This window comes from Episyrphus balteatus, chromosome 1, assembly GCF_945859705.1.
Source record: "Episyrphus balteatus chromosome 1, idEpiBalt1.1, whole genome shotgun sequence".
NCBI lineage: Eukaryota > Metazoa > Arthropoda > Insecta > Diptera > Syrphidae > Episyrphus > Episyrphus balteatus.
In genome coordinates this window covers 96222087-96239425 of record NC_079134.1, presented here as the reverse complement: position 1 = coordinate 96239425, position 17339 = coordinate 96222087, and the positions used below count along the sequence as shown (strand labels likewise).

General features: G+C 33.7%; 1 pseudogene; it reads right to left on the bottom strand.

The window, feature by feature from the left end:
- Positions 1-366: 366 nt before the first annotated feature.
- On the bottom strand, positions 367-1205 carry LOC129906164 (probable serine/threonine-protein kinase clkA; annotated as a pseudogene).
- Between the last annotated feature and the right edge of the window lie 16134 nt (positions 1206-17339).

Below are 17339 nucleotides of genomic sequence, written 5' to 3'. Positions count from 1 at the left end.
ATTATTATTATTATTATTATTATTATTATTATTATTATTATTATTATTATTATTATTATTATTATTATTATTATTATTATTATTATTATTATTATTATTATTATTATTATTATTATTATTATTATTATTATTATTATTATTATTATTATTATTATTATTATTATTATTATTATTATTATTATTATTATTATTATTATTATTATTATTATTATTATTATTATTATTATTATTATTATTATTATTATTATTATTATTATTATTATTATTATTATTATTATTATTATTATTATTATTATTATTATTATTATTATTATTATTATTATTATTATTATTATTATTATTATTATTATTATTATTATTATTATTATTATTATTATTATTATTATTATTATTATTATTATTATTATTATTATTATTATTATTATTATTATTATTATTATTATTATTATTATTATTATTATTATTATTATTATTATTATTATTATTATTATTATTATTATTATTATTATTATTATTATTATTATTATTATTATTATTATTATTATTATTATTATTATTATTATTATTATTATTATTATTATTATTATTATTATTATATTATTATTATTATTATTATTATTATTATTATTATTATTATTATTATTATTATTATTATTATTATTATTATTATTATTATTATTATTATTATTATTATTATTATTATTATTATTATTATTATTATTATTATTATTATTATTATTATTATTATTATTATTATTATTATTATTATTATTATTATTATTATTATTATTATTATTATTATTATTATTATTATTATTATTATTATTATTATTATTATTATTATTATTATTATTATTATTATTATTATTATTATTATTATTATTATTATTATTATTATTATTATTATTATTATTATTATTATTATTATTATTATTATTATTATTATTATTATTATTATTATTATTATTATTATTATTATTATTATTATTATTATTATTATTATTATTATTATTATTATTATTATTATTATTATTATTATTATTATTATTATTATTATTATTATTATTATTATTATTATTATTATTATTATTATTATTATTATTATTATTATTATTATTATTATTATTATTATTATTATTATTATTATTATTATTATTATTATTATTATTATTATTATTATTATTATTATTATTATTATTATTATTATTATTATTATTATTATTATTATTATTATTATTATTATTATTATTATTATTATTATTATTATTATTATTATTATTATTATTATTATTATTATTATTATTATTATTATTATTATTATTATTATTATTATTATTATTATTATTATTATTATTATTATTATTATTATTATTATTATTATTATTATTATTATTATTATTATTATTATTATTATTATTATTATTATTATTATTATTATTATTATTATTATTATTATTATTATTATTATTATTATTATTATTATTATTATTATTATTATTATTATTATTATTATTATTATTATTATTATTATTATTATTATTATTATTATTATTATTATTATTATTATTATTATTATTATTATTATTATTATTATTATTATTATTATTATTATTATTATTATTATTATTATTATTATTATTATTATTATTATTATTATTATTATTATTATTATTATTATTATTATTATTATTATTATTATTATTATTATTATTATTATTATTATTATTATTATTATTCCTCGGGGGTTTTGTAGTTTTTCCCCTAGAGGACGCGTCCACAGGTGGCGGATAGTGGAACGCTCGGTATTTCTTTGAAATGCAGGGTATGTGGGAAATAAAATACCACACGCGGACCAACAAAAACTACTATGTGAAGGAACACAGAACAACAAACCAAATATGGAGAGTGAAGTAAGGGAGAGAAATTTTACGGTGCAGGGAGTCGGATCCCCAGTACCGGCGTCTGACAGTGGTGAGCGCGCAGGCCCCGGGACGTCGATATACAGCGACTGCAATAGAAATGGAAATGAAAAGGTTAATGTAAACCCTTCCTTGGGAGTAGCACACTTGGCTCCCAACGAAAGTATCACTACAAGCAAAGGCCCCGAAGGTACCCCGGATCCTTTCAAGAGAATCCCAAAAATACCTCGTACACCCCCCCGAGGTGGAAGGCTCACAGGAAAAGAAGCAGAGCCAGTCGTTGTAACCTCTATAGCTAGTGAGACACCTGTAGAAGAAACACTAGCAGAATCGGATGAAGACAATATATCCAAAGAGGTTGAAAAGTGCATGAAAGTGTTGAAGACAATGAAACTTGCTTGCGAGAAACAGAAAAATATTAGCAAGGACATCACAAACGGGATTGAGGTATTAGAAGAGTCTATTGACATAATGAACTGGCTCCACAAGAAAAACAAGAAAGTCTGCCCTACGACAACTAAGGATGTAAGTTCGAAAGTCAAAACAGAGGATATTGGCACACAAACAAACGAAGACGTGGACAAACAAACATGCACAACAAAGAGACCACCATCTAGCCCACTTGCAAAAACACAAGGGAAAAGAACCAGGAAGTCTCAAACTGGTGAAAGGCATCACGTGGCAACAGCAGGTGACGAACAGGCTCAAAAAGCACCCGCTTCCGATCCCAAAGATTCCGGTAGAACGGCGGATAGCAACGGAAAACAGAGCTATGCTAAAATTGCTGAATCCGCAGAAGCGATGGGAGAAAAGGCTCCGAAAAAGGCGACGGGGGCGGCAGGGACAAACCAAAAGAGCAACACCCAAGAAAATCCCAAAGAAGGCCCAAAAGATAAGAAGAAGAAGGGGAAAAAACGCGACCGACGGAGAGCTCGACCTGAAGCTATCTTAATCAAGCCGAAGGGAACGGAGAAATTCTCCGATATTCTGAGGGAAATCCGAACTAAAGCGAATCCAGACGACACCGAAACCGTTGTCAAAAATGTTCGGCAGACAAAATCTGGACATGTGCTTCTGGAACTCGGAGCAAAAACAAAGGACAAAAAAGCTTTTGGTGAATCCCTGAAGTCCATACTAGGAGATAAGGCAACGGTCCAAAACCTCGAACCGAAAGTGGCTATAGAAATAAGGGACCTGGACGAGCTGACAACCGTGGAGGAAGTCGAGGAAGCTGTCAAAAAGAAACTCCTCGATATTACAACAGATATCCAGGTAGCGATCACAGGCAAAAACAGAAGTTCGCTGAAATTGGCCATTGTTCAAATTAGCGCAAGAGCAGCCAACGATATCCTGAAATCCCCCAAAATAAAAATTGGATGGGTCCAATGTCGAATCCGCAGACGAGTTGAAGTTAAAAGGTGCTTCAAATGCTTTGGATATGGGCATACACAATCGTCTTGTACCAGTATGGACAGAAAGGGCCAAGGACTCTGTATCAACTGTGGAGAGAAAGGACACAAAATGAAGGATTGCAAAAATTCTTCAAAATGTTGCCTCTGTGCCGACCTTGAAAACACACCATCCTTGAACCACGTGCCAGGCACAGGAAACTGCCAAGTGTTTAGGAAAGCACTTGAACAGGCGAAAAAGGCGTCCTCAAAATGACCAAAATCCTTCAAGCGAATGTCCACAGGAGTCTAACCGCAGATAGCCTCCTGACAAAACTTGTTATGGAATTGCGAGCTGACATTGTCATCGTAAGCGAGCAATACCGTGATAAGGATGGACCAAACTGGATCCCGGATCTGCTCAGAACTGCTGCTGTTTGGATCCCTGACACAAGGAAATTCCTCATTGAGAGAAAAGGGGCAGAAAGAGGCTTCGCATGGGTTAAAAGTGGAAGGCTGACAGTAGTTAGCATATACCTCACTCCTAATGAAAGAATCGAAGAGTTCCGTCAAAAACTGGAAGATCTAGAAGATTTTCTAAATCAAACCGAGGGAGACATTCTAGTGGCTGGAGACTTCAACGCCAGAGGTCAGGAGTGGGGTATGCCAACTACAGACTCTCGAGGAAGGCAAATACTCGAGATGGCCGCAAGACGTGGGCTATACGTAGCTAACGTAGGAAATACCCCCACCTTCAGGAGACCAGGACACAGAGGCACTATTCCAGATGTTACCTTTGCGACGGGCACCGCATTCGCAAAAATTAAGAACTGGAGAGTAATCGAGGACTATACAGGTAGCGACCACCAGTATATCGTTTTCGACCTGGAGGAAAACCAACGAGCCCTAAACCTACGTCACCAACCACGGGCTCCAAGGTGGAACTTAAACAGGCTTAACGCGGATGTTTTAAAGGGAGTGATCGAGGAAGGGGCAGATGCTGTGCTGCGAGTAGAAGGACCTGCTGAAACCAAGGCTGAAGCCACGATGCAACTTATTCGGCTCGCCTGCGATTCCTCAATGCCCCGGACAAGAGGTGCCAACAGAAACAGAGATCCAGTGTACTGGTGGACAGAGGAGATAGCTGCGTTACGCCGAAGATGTTTACAACTTCGACGAATAGTTACCAGGGGGAGAAGGAGAAGAAACGCTGAACCTATGGAGGACGCCATAGCGGAGTTCAGAACCAAGAGATCCGAGCTCAAGAGGGCCATCAATTCGAGCAAGAGAGAGAAATGGGAGGATCTCCGCCGTGATGTCAATAGCGACCCCTGGGGACTAGGCTACAAGATCGTCACGCGTAAACTAGGAGCTCAGATGGCACCCCCAGTCCTAAGCGAAGAAAAAATGGAGCACATTGTCGAAACTCTATTCCCAACTCATCCTATCAGGACAACTGACAACACACCGGTCCAAAGACAGGATATCCCTCTCTTCAGTGAGGAGGAGTTGAGCATAGCTGTGCAGTCCCTGCAAAACCGAAGAGCTCCTGGCCCCGATGGAATCCCCACAGAAGTCCTGAAAGCGACCGCCAAAGCATGTCCCCAATTACTGTTGAACATGTTTAACAGCTTCCTAATAGAAGGCGTCTTCCCTAAGAGCTGGAAGAAACAACGACTCGTGATCATCAGCAAAGGCAAAGGAGACCCGGATTCCCCATCGGCATACAGACCTCTGTGCATGCTAGACACTGCAGGGAAACTCTTTGAAAAGCTTTTGAAACCGCGGCTCTCAGCAGCAGTACAAGCGTCGGGCGATCTATCGGAGAGACAGTACGGTTTCCGGAGAGGCCGCTCTACTATCGGAGCAATACAAGAAGTAGTGCACGCAGTCCAAATTGCCCAACAAAGAAACCACTACTCGAAGGAGATCGTCTTGCTGGCAACGCTGGATGTTCGAAACGCCTTTAACTCGGCCAGGTGGAGCGATATTTTACATGCGCTCGAATGGAGATTCCACGTTCCTGCCTATCTGCTACGGATGGTGAAGAACTATCTCAGGGATCGAGAGCTGATCTACGAGACCGCAGAAGGCCAGCGAAGGAAGGAAGTCACATCTGGTGCAGCGCAAGGATCAATCTTAGGACCAGACCTGTGGAACATCTCCTATGATGATATCCTTCGCATGGAGATGCCTGACGATGCCTTCCTGGTTGGCTATGCTGACGACATCGCCGCGGTGATTACGGCACGAAACACCGATAGCGCGCAAAGAAAGCTGAACCAGGTCATACGACGGACAAATTCATGGATGGAAGAGCATGGACTCAGCCTAGCCACGGAAAAAACAGAGATAGTTCTTCTGACGAAGAAGAGGATTCCTACACAAATGGACTTCCAAATTGGGGATGAAGTAATAAGAAGCAGCGCGGCAGTGAAGTACTTGGGACTGAGGCTCGACACAAAGCTAACCTACTGGCAACAAATAAAGGCAGCAACGGAAAGAGCATCAAAAACTACCACATCACTGAGCAGACTGATGGCGAACGTGGGGGGACCAACGGCCAGTAAGCGGAAGCTACTGATGGCGACAACACATTCCATCCTTCTGTATGGCAGCGAAATATGGGCGGACGCACTTAAGCAAGAGAAGTACCGAAAGCAGATGGCAGCAGTACAAAGATGCGGAGCTCTACGCGTGGCAAGCTCTTATCGAACGGTGTCGGAACCAGCTGTCCTTGTAATCGCTGGAGTGACCCCTATCGATCTCCTAGCGACAGAAAGGAAGTACGTCTACGACAAGAAGGCGGAAATGGGAGTGGAAGCGGCAGCAGAAGAGGCTAAGCAGCTGACCATACAGAAGTGGCAAGAGCGTTGGTGTGCAGAAAGCAGAGGACGATGGACGGCGAGGCTGATCAGAAATGTGGCTGAGTGGAAAGACCGGAAACACGGTGAGGTTAATTATTACGTCACCCAGTTACTCACCGGACACGGTTACTTCAACGCATTTCTCCACAAGATCGGCAAATCAAGTAGTCCAGCATGCCAGTACGGGGACTCCCAAGAAGACGATGCACAACATACCTTCTTCGCCTGCAGCAGATGGGCAGCACAAAGAGAAGAACTGGAGAGAAGCATTGGCACCATCACTCCAGAAAATATAGTCGAGAAGATGCTAACTAGCCAACATAATTGGAATGAGACCTGTAAATACACCAACCAGGTCCTCAGAATCAAGAAGATGGAAGAAGAACAGTTCCGCGTTCCTAATCTTTCCTAACCTATTAACCAACTAACCTAATTAAATCTAACCAAACCAACTTCTACTAACGTCACCTAACTTCACCTAATAAAGACTAATTTAAAGTAACGAAACCCAACTAATCTAACCTAAACCTAACCTAATCCTAAGATTTCCTACCTAACCTAACCCTCCCTAACCTAGGAACGAAGAAAGCAGATGAAGAAAAGATCCCGCTACAAGACGTGAGCCCAGAATGGGCGCTACAACAGCACCCCCTCTTGAAGAAGTGCAATCCCGTGGTCCCGAGGGGGGGTTCTTCGTGACACTTTTGGAGGTTTAGTCGGTATGCCATTATAAGGTTTTAACATTTTTTCCTTGGTGGTGAGTCCGACACACGGGGAGGTATGGATACCTCCTTATGGTGCGTAACGCATTCCTCCACAAGTAAAGTAAAAAAAAAAAAAAAAAAAAAAAAATTATTATTATTATTATTACCCTGGTACCCTTGGTAGTTTAAACAAAAAAAAATTTCAATTCGAGAATTTTAGAATTTTAAACAAGGGGCGTGGTAACCGCCCATTTTCTCTGAGTGTTCATCAATTATAGAGATTTTAAGTTCTACAGCAATACCTTGCAAAAAGTAGTGAAATCACAACAAAAACATTACTGTTAAAAAAAGAGACTTAGACTTCAAATTTTGCAATCACCAATCATTTTAGATGAAATGATTGCAATCTTTTTTTTACCCAATCAATTGACTGCATTCAAATGATTGCAGTCTTTTGGGACTGTATGCAGTCTTTACATTCTTTTTGCAATCTTTCCATTCCTTGGCAGTCTTTGCACAGGAATTCACAGACAATGATACTATAGCTGAACTTTATTCTTTATAAAACTATCAAATTCATCCTTGAACTAAAAAAAAATGTTAACATTTTTGTGAAATCCATACATTTGGTGTGGTTGTGACAAAAGATTGCAAAAAGAATGCAAAAGAATGCAAAAGAATTCAAAAGAATGCAAAAGAATGCAAAAGAATTCAAAAGAATGCAAATGAATGCAAAAGACTGCCAAGAATGCAAATGAATGCAAAAGACTGCCAAGGAATGGAAAGATTGCAAAAAGAATGCAAAGACTGCATACAGTCCCAAAAGACTGCAATCATTTGAATGCAGTCAATTGATTGGGTAAAAAAAAGATTGCAATCATTTCATCTAAAATGATTGGTGATTGCAAAATTTGAAGTCTAAGTCTCAAGTGTAAGTCAATGAATGCAATCTTTTGATTGAAGTCATTAAAGATTGCATTCAAAAAAGATTGCAATCTTTTACAACTCTGCCATATAGACATTTGGATACTACCAAATGACAACAAATACTTAACTTGTATAGACAAATTTAGTAAATTTGCCTCAATAGAAAAATTAAAAACAAAAAACCAGAAAGATGTACTAAATGCACTTGAAAAAATATTTAGTCAAATACCCAAGTAAAATAACATTAGACAATGACCCTTCCTTTCAAACGTATTCAACCACTAATTATTTCAAACAAAAAGAAATAATAATACACTTTTCCACTCCATATAGACACACTAGAAATTCTGATATAGAAAGACTCCACAGTACTCTTAACGAACACATTAGATTATTAGAAAGGTCAGTAAAAATCTTCGACCTTGTAATCAAATCATTAAACATATAGGTACAACAAAACAATACACCTAACAGCAAAAGAAAGACCAATAGATATTCACCTAGGAAAAATAGACGACAAAATAATATTCGAAAGAATAGAAAATACAAAAAACAAAACCTTAAGAAAAGCCAATACAAATACACTTAGGAGCAAAAAAACGGAATCAAATAAATTATTTATATTAAAAACAAAAATTGCAATGGATAAAATAATGTTTCTTCAAGTCTCATGGTCTCATTTAAAAGCTTGAATTTTTTACTTTGAATTGTTGGTAAAAACATAAAAATGCATACGATAGTAACATCGCTATCTGTCAATAAATTGTACTTCAATTTTATTTAAATGTTATGAATGCAAATGAATGCAAAAGACTGCCAAGAATGCAAATGAATGCAAAAGACTGCCAAGGAATGGAAAGATTGCAAAAAGAATGCAAAGACTGCATACAGTCCCAAAAGACTGCAATCATTTGAATGCAGTCAATTGATTGGGTAAAAAAAAGATTGCAATCATTTCATCTAAAATGATTGGTGATTGCAAAATTTGAAGTCTAAGTCTCAAGTGTAAGTCAATGAATGCAATCTTTTGATTGAAGTCATTAAAGATTGCATTCAAAAAAGATTGCAATCTTTTACAACTCTGCCATATAGACATTTGGATACTACCAAATGACAACAAATACTTAACTTGTATAGACAAATTTAGTAAATTTGCCTCAATAGAAAAATTAAAAACAAAAAACCAGAAAGATGTACTAAATGCACTTGAAAAAATATTTAGTCAAATACCCAAGTAAAATAACATTAGACAATGACCCTTCCTTTCAAACGTATTCAACCACTAATTATTTCAAACAAAAAGAAATAATAATACACTTTTCCACTCCATATAGACACACTAGAAATTCTGATATAGAAAGACTCCACAGTACTCTTAACGAACACATTAGATTATTAGAAAGGTCAGTAAAAATCTTCGACCTTGTAATCAAATCATTAAACATATAGGTACAACAAAACAATACACCTAACAGCAAAAGAAAGACCAATAGATATTCACCTAGGAAAAATAGACGACAAAATAATATTCGAAAGAATAGAAAATACAAAAAACAAAACCTTAAGAAAAGCCAATACAAATACACTTAGGAGCAAAAAAACGGAATCAAATAAATTATTTATATTAAAAACAAAAATTGCAATGGATAAAATAATGTTTCTTCAAGTCTCATGGTCTCATTTAAAAGCTTGAATTTTTTACTTTGAATTGTTGGTAAAAACATAAAAATGCATACGATAGTAACATCGCTATCTGTCAATAAATTGTACTTCAATTTTATTTAAATGTTAAATTTTCTTGATATTCTCTGCTTCAATTTCAGTCTTTTTTTCCTTACGTTACCATTGATGTTATCTGTCAATAAATTGCACTTCATTTTTTAAAAAAGTTAAATTTTCCAGATACTCCCTGTTTCAATTTCAGTCTTTTTTTCCTTACATACTTCATTTATGTTGATTGGATCTTTATAAAGTGCACGGGTTTGTAAGTTCCTAGCATTGATTTAAAGCTTTTTTTTCAAGCTTTTCAATGGTACAATTAACATTCATGTATGTTAATTACATCCTGACCAATTATGGTTTTTAAAGAACGAAAAGTTTGATTCCATTTTTTTGCTCCTAAGTGTAGAAAAGATCAACAGATAAACCCAAATTTCACCAAAATAAACAATCCTGAAAAATTTAACAAACTAAAACCGAAACATAAGAAAGTAAAAGTATTAAAAATCAAAGGTAAAAAATTAATCATTACACTCAAAAAATTTCATGTGTAAATAGTACTAATAACTGCGTACATTCTACGAATTTTATTCGTGGTTTTCAGCCACGAATATTATTCGTAAAATGGACGTTTATTAGTACTTTTACCAATATTTTATTAGTATTCGTAGAAAATCATGCGTATATTGTACGAATACTATTAGTAGATTTACATTCCCATTCGTACATTGTACGAATAATATTGTAGTATTTACTAATGCCCTTCCGATTCATTCGTACATTGTACAGCACTATTCGTATATTGTGCGAATAGAATTGTAATATTTACGAATGGCTTTACTAATACTGTGGTAATAAGTTAAAAGAGCTTATGTCGACATAAGTGAAAATCGATTTTATTTGCTTAACATGTTCACCTTTTGTTCACCTTTGTTTTAGTCTGGGTCTCATTTCTCTACGCAAAATATAAACCGTTAAATTAAAAAAAAATCATAGTAGCTTAAGTCTTTTTGGACAAAAACTGCATTTGCAAAATAGCTTATGTATAAAATCGTCCAAATCTTAAAAATAATACACTTTTTTAAATAAGCTTAAGTCATGACATAAGCTATTATGACAATTTGAATTCAAATATATTCATGGCTTAGGTCAATATAAGCTATTTTAAACTTGTGGTCGAGTGAACCATTTGTGTTCTTATGTCGACTAAAGCCATTTTAAAAAAATGCATTTTGAACCAAACCCAATTTTGCAAAACAGCTTATGTAACATAAGCTGTTTTGTTCCTTGAAATGTCTGCAAAATTGTATACTTAAGTCAAAGTAAGTTATTTTTTTAAATGTAACGGCCGTCCCGAACGTTTTCAAGAAAAAATATACATATGAAAATTGAGGGTATAACAAGCCTGAATCCAGAAAAAAAAATTGTTGGTTTAGCGGCAACAGCTTAAAAGTATTCACAAAAAAAGTAAAACAAAATCTGGTCCACAAACTTCATTTGCTTTTACTGAAAAATGATAAAAATTGACTCAAGCTCTTTTAACTTATTGTCACAGAATAATTCGTACATTCATAAACAAAAAATACCAAGACTGGAAACTCGGTGGTCAACTGACGTTTGCCTACAAGCTGCGAGGTGTGGTGAATGTCGTGAACTTATCGTTGTGTTCGTGTCCGATGTGTGGTGAATGTCGTGAATCTATAAATGTGTGCGTGTTAACGTCATTTACCAACGTGGTGGCTTTCACATATATTCACAGACAACACTGTACACAACAGGGTTTTGGGGGGAAAGACGTACGAAAGTTTCCAGTCTTGGTATTTTTTGTTTATGCGTACATTATACAGTGCTATTCGTATATTCTACGAATGTTATTTATTGTAGAACTTTCCGCCATTGAATTTTTTCTGAAATTTTCTGAAATTTCCTGAAATATGAAATGTTGAAATAATTACCCAATCATATAACTGTACTGTAAAACTACAAAAATACATTTATTGCATTTATATTTTACATTTCTAAATAAAATGATAAAATGAATGTTTTTTTTATCTTAAATATTATACCACATGTAATGTATTCCAAGGTGTTCATATTGTTTGTCTTGGAAGGCCACTGAAAATATACAACCTATATACAATCTATAGACCTAACATTAGAAAAAAAAAACTACATAAAGATCAATTTAGGAAACTAAGGCCGTGTGTGAATTGCGTTAAATAGTTAAATTCGTGTTAAATTTTTGACACTATTGAGGTGAATAAAAAATTTTTAGCTGTTAAAAATTTATTGGGCTCTGGGACCTGGTTAAATTTGAGTTAAATTTTTTTTGCAGATGGTTTTGTTTTAGTCTAAGATCCGGCCATAGGACGACCTACCCTCATCGTTATACCAGTTGAGAGTTATATTTTCTGAAAGCTAGTGTCTTAGGAAATAAATCGCACATGGGTTGCCAAGCGATATCCTGTCAAGGCATAGGGTTGCCAGGCCTTAAAGTTCATTTTTGCAAATTTTTGAAAATGCGACCCTGCTTATATGGCAAGCCTAAGAGTTATATAAAAAATATAATGTCATAGGAAATTTAATTTAAAAATTTTAATTTTCAGGATTTTTTAAAATTTGAAGTTTGAGTAGGGTAAACAAAGGCGAATTTAAAAAAAGGGCAAAAATCTATTATCTAAACAAAACGTGATAGAAATAAAATTGAAATTGGAATCGATAGATATTATAAATATATGAAAGCCACACATACAAATAAAAAATGTAAAAAATCTACAACTCGAGATATAGTCTTTTTAAAGTCATGATACTCCAATTCGATATTTGAGAAATAATTCACCCAAAATCAGAATGAAAGATTTTTTAAATAATTTTTATGTGATAAGTTAGGAAAAATAAAATAACTTGACACGTGTCTGTCAAATTTTTAATTTAACTTACCGTTTTTGCGAGGGGATTTTTTGAAAAGGTGCTTATTTTCATATTTCAACATATTAAAGGGAAAAATCCCGTCATGGGACGACCTATCCACCTCATTATACCAGTTGAAAGCTATATTTTCCGAAGGGTAGTGTCTAAAGAAACAGTTTGCACATGGGTTGCCTAGCGATATCCTGTCAAGGCATAGGGTTGCCAGGCCTTAAAGTTTATTTTTCATTATTTTTGAATACGCCACCCTGCTTATACCCAAAGCCAAAGAGTTGTAAAAAAAATATTATGTCACAGGAAATTTAATTTGAAAATTTTAATTTTCAGGATTTTTTAAAATTTGAAGTTTGAGTAGGGTAAACAAAGGCGAATTTAGAAAAAGGGCAAAAATCTATTTTCTAAATAAAACGTGATAGAAATAAAATTGAAATTGGATTCGATAGATATTATAAAAATATAAAAGCCACACATAGAACAAAAAAATGTAAAAAATCTACAACTCGAGATATAGTCTTTTTAAAGTCATAATACTCCAATTCGATATTTGAGAAATAATTCACCAAAAATCAGAATGAAAGATTTTTTAAATAATTTTTATGTGATAAGTTAGGAAAAATAAAATAACTTGACACGTGTCTGTCAAATTTTTAATTTAACTTACCGTTTTTGCGAGGGGATTTTTTGAAAAAGTGCTTATTTTCATATTTCAACATATTAAAGGGAAAAATCCCGTCATGGGACGACCTATCCACCTCATTATACCAGTTGAAAGCTATATTTTCCGAAGGGTAGTGTCTAAAGAAACAATTTGCACATGGGTTGCCTAGCGATATCCTGTCAAGGCATAGACGTTGATTCCAGTGCAGATATGATCACAAATTTAATTCTCTCCGGAATGAGAAATTTTATCCCGAATAGGGTTAAAACAATCAAACCGAAAGAGAATGCATGGTTTGACTCGAGCTGTAAAGAGGTTATCAGGAATAAAGAGGTAAGTTTCCGTTGTTATAAAGCCAATCCCACTGAGGAAAACCGGAAAAAGTTCAAACAGGCTAGAAAGGTCAGCAACGCCCATATCCGACGAACCAAATTCCTGCATGATCAAAAATTAAGACAAAAAATACTTCAATGTCCCACAGGGAGTAAAAATTTTTGGTCATTTGCTAAAAACATTAAAAACTCTTCGTCATCTGCGGTTCCAACGCTTGTCTTCAATGACACTCCCTTTGTAAGCTCTGTTGAGAAAGCTAATCTCCTAGCAAAGCAGTTCGCTGCCAACTCTACACTGCCAGATAGTGTCATGACTACTCCAGTACTTGAGTGTGTAAACGGTTCCATGGGACGAATCTTCTTTCGCACTCGTACAGTGGCAAGAGTCCTGAAAGACCTTGACATACACAAATCCGCTGGCCCGGATAGTATCCCTCCCATCGTTCTGAAGAGGTGTTCTTCCACGCTGGCAAAACCACTGCGTAAGCTTTTTCATCTGTCCTACTCTACTGGACTCGTTCCGAGTGGATGGAAAACCGCATTTGTCCAGCCTGTCCCTAAAAAAGGCGAATCCTCCTCACCCTCCAACTATCGACCAATTGCACTCACGTCCCTTCTTTCCAAGGTCATGGAAACGCTGATTAATTTCCAGCTTAAGAAATATCTTGAAGAACGGAAGCTTCTTAATGACCGGCAGTACGGCTTTCGTAGCAATAGGTCCACTGGTGATCTGATGGTATATCTCACCGAACAGTGGAACAAATCTTTGCATCGTTTTGGAGAAAGCAAGATTATTGCGCTTGATATTTCAAAGGCATTTGATAGAGTTTGGCATCAAGCTCTCTTATCGAAAATGCATGCATTCGGTATCGATGATTCTCTTCTTCATTGGATTAGAAATAACCTTTCGGGCCGTTCAATACAAGTCGTATTGGATGGTTTCAAGTCTGAAACCCACAAAATAAACGCTGGTGTGCCCCAGGGCTCCGTTTTGTCTCCGACTCTCTTTCTCATTTTCATTAATGATTTGCTCTCTGAAACTTCTAATCCATTAAATTGTTTCGCAGATGATAGTACCCTCAGCTTTTCATATTCGTTTGAAGATTCACACCCATGTCCTTCGGATGTGGATTTTCAACGACAAAATATGATAAGCTCATTAAATTCTGACCTTGACAGCATTGTTCAATGGGGAATAAGAAATCGTGTAGAATTTAATGCATCAAAAACACAATGCTGCTTACTATCATTAAAACGGAACCTTCCACCCATGCTACTATCAATGAGTGGCACTTGCATCGAGGAAACTGAGAAACTTTCCATTCTCGGTATGAGTGTAACAAACCACCTTCTGTGGAACGAACACATATTCGATGTCGCCAAAAACGCTGCGAAATGTTTAGGTTTTCTCCGAAGATGCAAGAAATTCTTCTCATCTTCTGATCTAGCTGTAATCTATAAAGCTTACATTCGACCAAAACTTGAATACAATTGTCACATCTGGGCAGGTGCTCCGATAACGTATTTGAGTTTCTTGGACAGAATACAAAAACGTGCTTTCAAAATGATAAATGATAGATCGATAACTGAGACAATTGCGTCCCTAGACCACCGACGTAATGTGTCATGTCTCTCCTTGTTTTATCGCTATTTTTATAAACAATGTTCAGATGAAATAGCTAGTTGCATTCCTCCCCTGAAAAAATTTAACCGTAATACTCGCGCTTCTAGGAATGCTCATCAGTTTACCCTTGAGCCCAACTTCGGACGTACCGTCAAATACAGAGATTCTTTCTTTAGCCGCACCACACGAATGTGGAATATATTACCCGCCTCTGTTTTTCCCTGCCATTTTAATGTCCAGAGCTTTAAAACTAATGTGCATCGGTTTCTCCTTTTAAATCCCTCCCTATTTTCCTGAAGCTCGCACTGTGTTTAACATATTAAGGGTATTTAACTCCCTTTAGTGCGCGTTAATTATAAAAAAAAAAAAAAAAAAAAAAAAAATAGGGTTGCCAGGCCTTAAAGTTTATTTTTGCAAATTTTTCAAAATGCGACCCTGCTTATATGGCAAGCCTAAGAGTTATAAAAAAAATATAATGTCATAGGAAATTTATTTTAAAAATTTTAATTTTCAGGATTTTTAGAAATTTGACATTTTAGAAGGGGAAACTGAGGTAAATTTAAAAAAAGGTCAAAAAGCTATATCCTTAACAAAGAGTGGTAGGAAAAAGATTGATACTGGAATCGATAGATATTGTTAAATTATATAAGTCACACATACAAACCAAAAATGTAAAAAATCTGCTACTCGAGATATGGACGTTTAAAAGTCAAAACCGTGAAATTCGATGTTTGAGAAATAATTCACCAAAAATCAGCACGAAAGGTATTTGAAATAATGTTTATGTTCTTAGAGAGCATAAATAAAATAACTTGGCACGTATCTGCCAAATTTTCGATTTGACTTAGTTTTTGGTTCCTGTGTATTTTTGAAGAATTACAGATTTTTACAATTCAATTCACTGTTTCAGTGTTATTCTTCAAAAATACACAGGAACCAAAAACTAAGTCAAATCAAAAATTTGGCAGATACGTGTCAAGTTATTTTATTTATGCTCTCTAAGAACATAAACATTATTTCAAATACCTTTCGTGCTGATTTTTGGTGAATTATTTCTCAAACATCGAATTTCACGGTTTTGACTTTTAAACGTCCATATCTCGAGTAGCAGATTTTTTACATTTTTGGTTTGTATGTGTGACTTATATAATTTAACAATGTCTATCGATTCCAGTATCAATCTTTTTCCTACCACTCTTTGTTAAGGATATAGCTTTTTGACCTTTTTTTAAATTTACCTCAGTTTCCCCTTCTAAAATGTCAAATTTCTAAAAATCCTGAAAATTAAAATTTTTAAAATAAATTTCCTATGACATTATATTTTTTTTATAACTCTTAGGCTTGCCATATAAGCAGGGTCGCATTTTGAAAAATTTGCAAAAATAAACTTTAAGGCCTGGCAACCCTATGCCTTGACAGGATATCGCTAGGCAACCCATGTGCAAATTGTTTCTTTAGACACTACCCTTCGGAAAATATAGCTTTCAACTGGTATAATGAGGTGGACAGGTCGTCCCATGACGGGATTTTTCCCTTTAATATGTTGAAATATGAAAATAAGCACCTTTTCAAAAAATCCCCTCGCAAAAACGGTAAGTTAAATTAAAAATTTGACAGACACGTGTCAAGTTATTTTATTTTTCCTAACTTATCACATAAAAATTATTTAAAAAATCTTTCATTCTGATTTTTGGTGAATTATTTCTCAAATATCGAATTGGAGTATCATGACTTTAAAAAGACTATATCTCGAGTTGTAGATTTTTTACATTTTTTTGTTCTATGTGTGGCTTTTATATTTTTATAATATCTATCGAATCCAATTTCAATTTTATTTCTATCACGTTTTGTTTAGAAAATAGATTTTTGCCCTTTTTCTAAATTCGCCTTTGTTTACCCTACTCAAACTTCAAATTTTAAAAAATCCTGAAAATTAAAATTTTCAAATTAAATTTCCTGCGACATAATATTTTTTTTACAACTCTTTGGCTTTGGGTATAAGAAGGGTGGCGTATTCAAAAATAATGAAAAATAAACTTTAAGGCCTGGCAACCCTATGCCTTGACAGGATATCGCTAGGCAACCCATGTGCAAACTGTTTCTTTAGACACTACCCTTCGGAAAATATAGCTTTCAACTGGTATAATGAGGTGGACAGGTCGTCCCATGACGGGATTTTTTCCTTTAATATGTTGAAATACGAAAATAAGCACCTTTTCAAAAAATCCCCTCGCAAAAACGGTAAGTTAAATTAAAAATTTGACAGACACGTG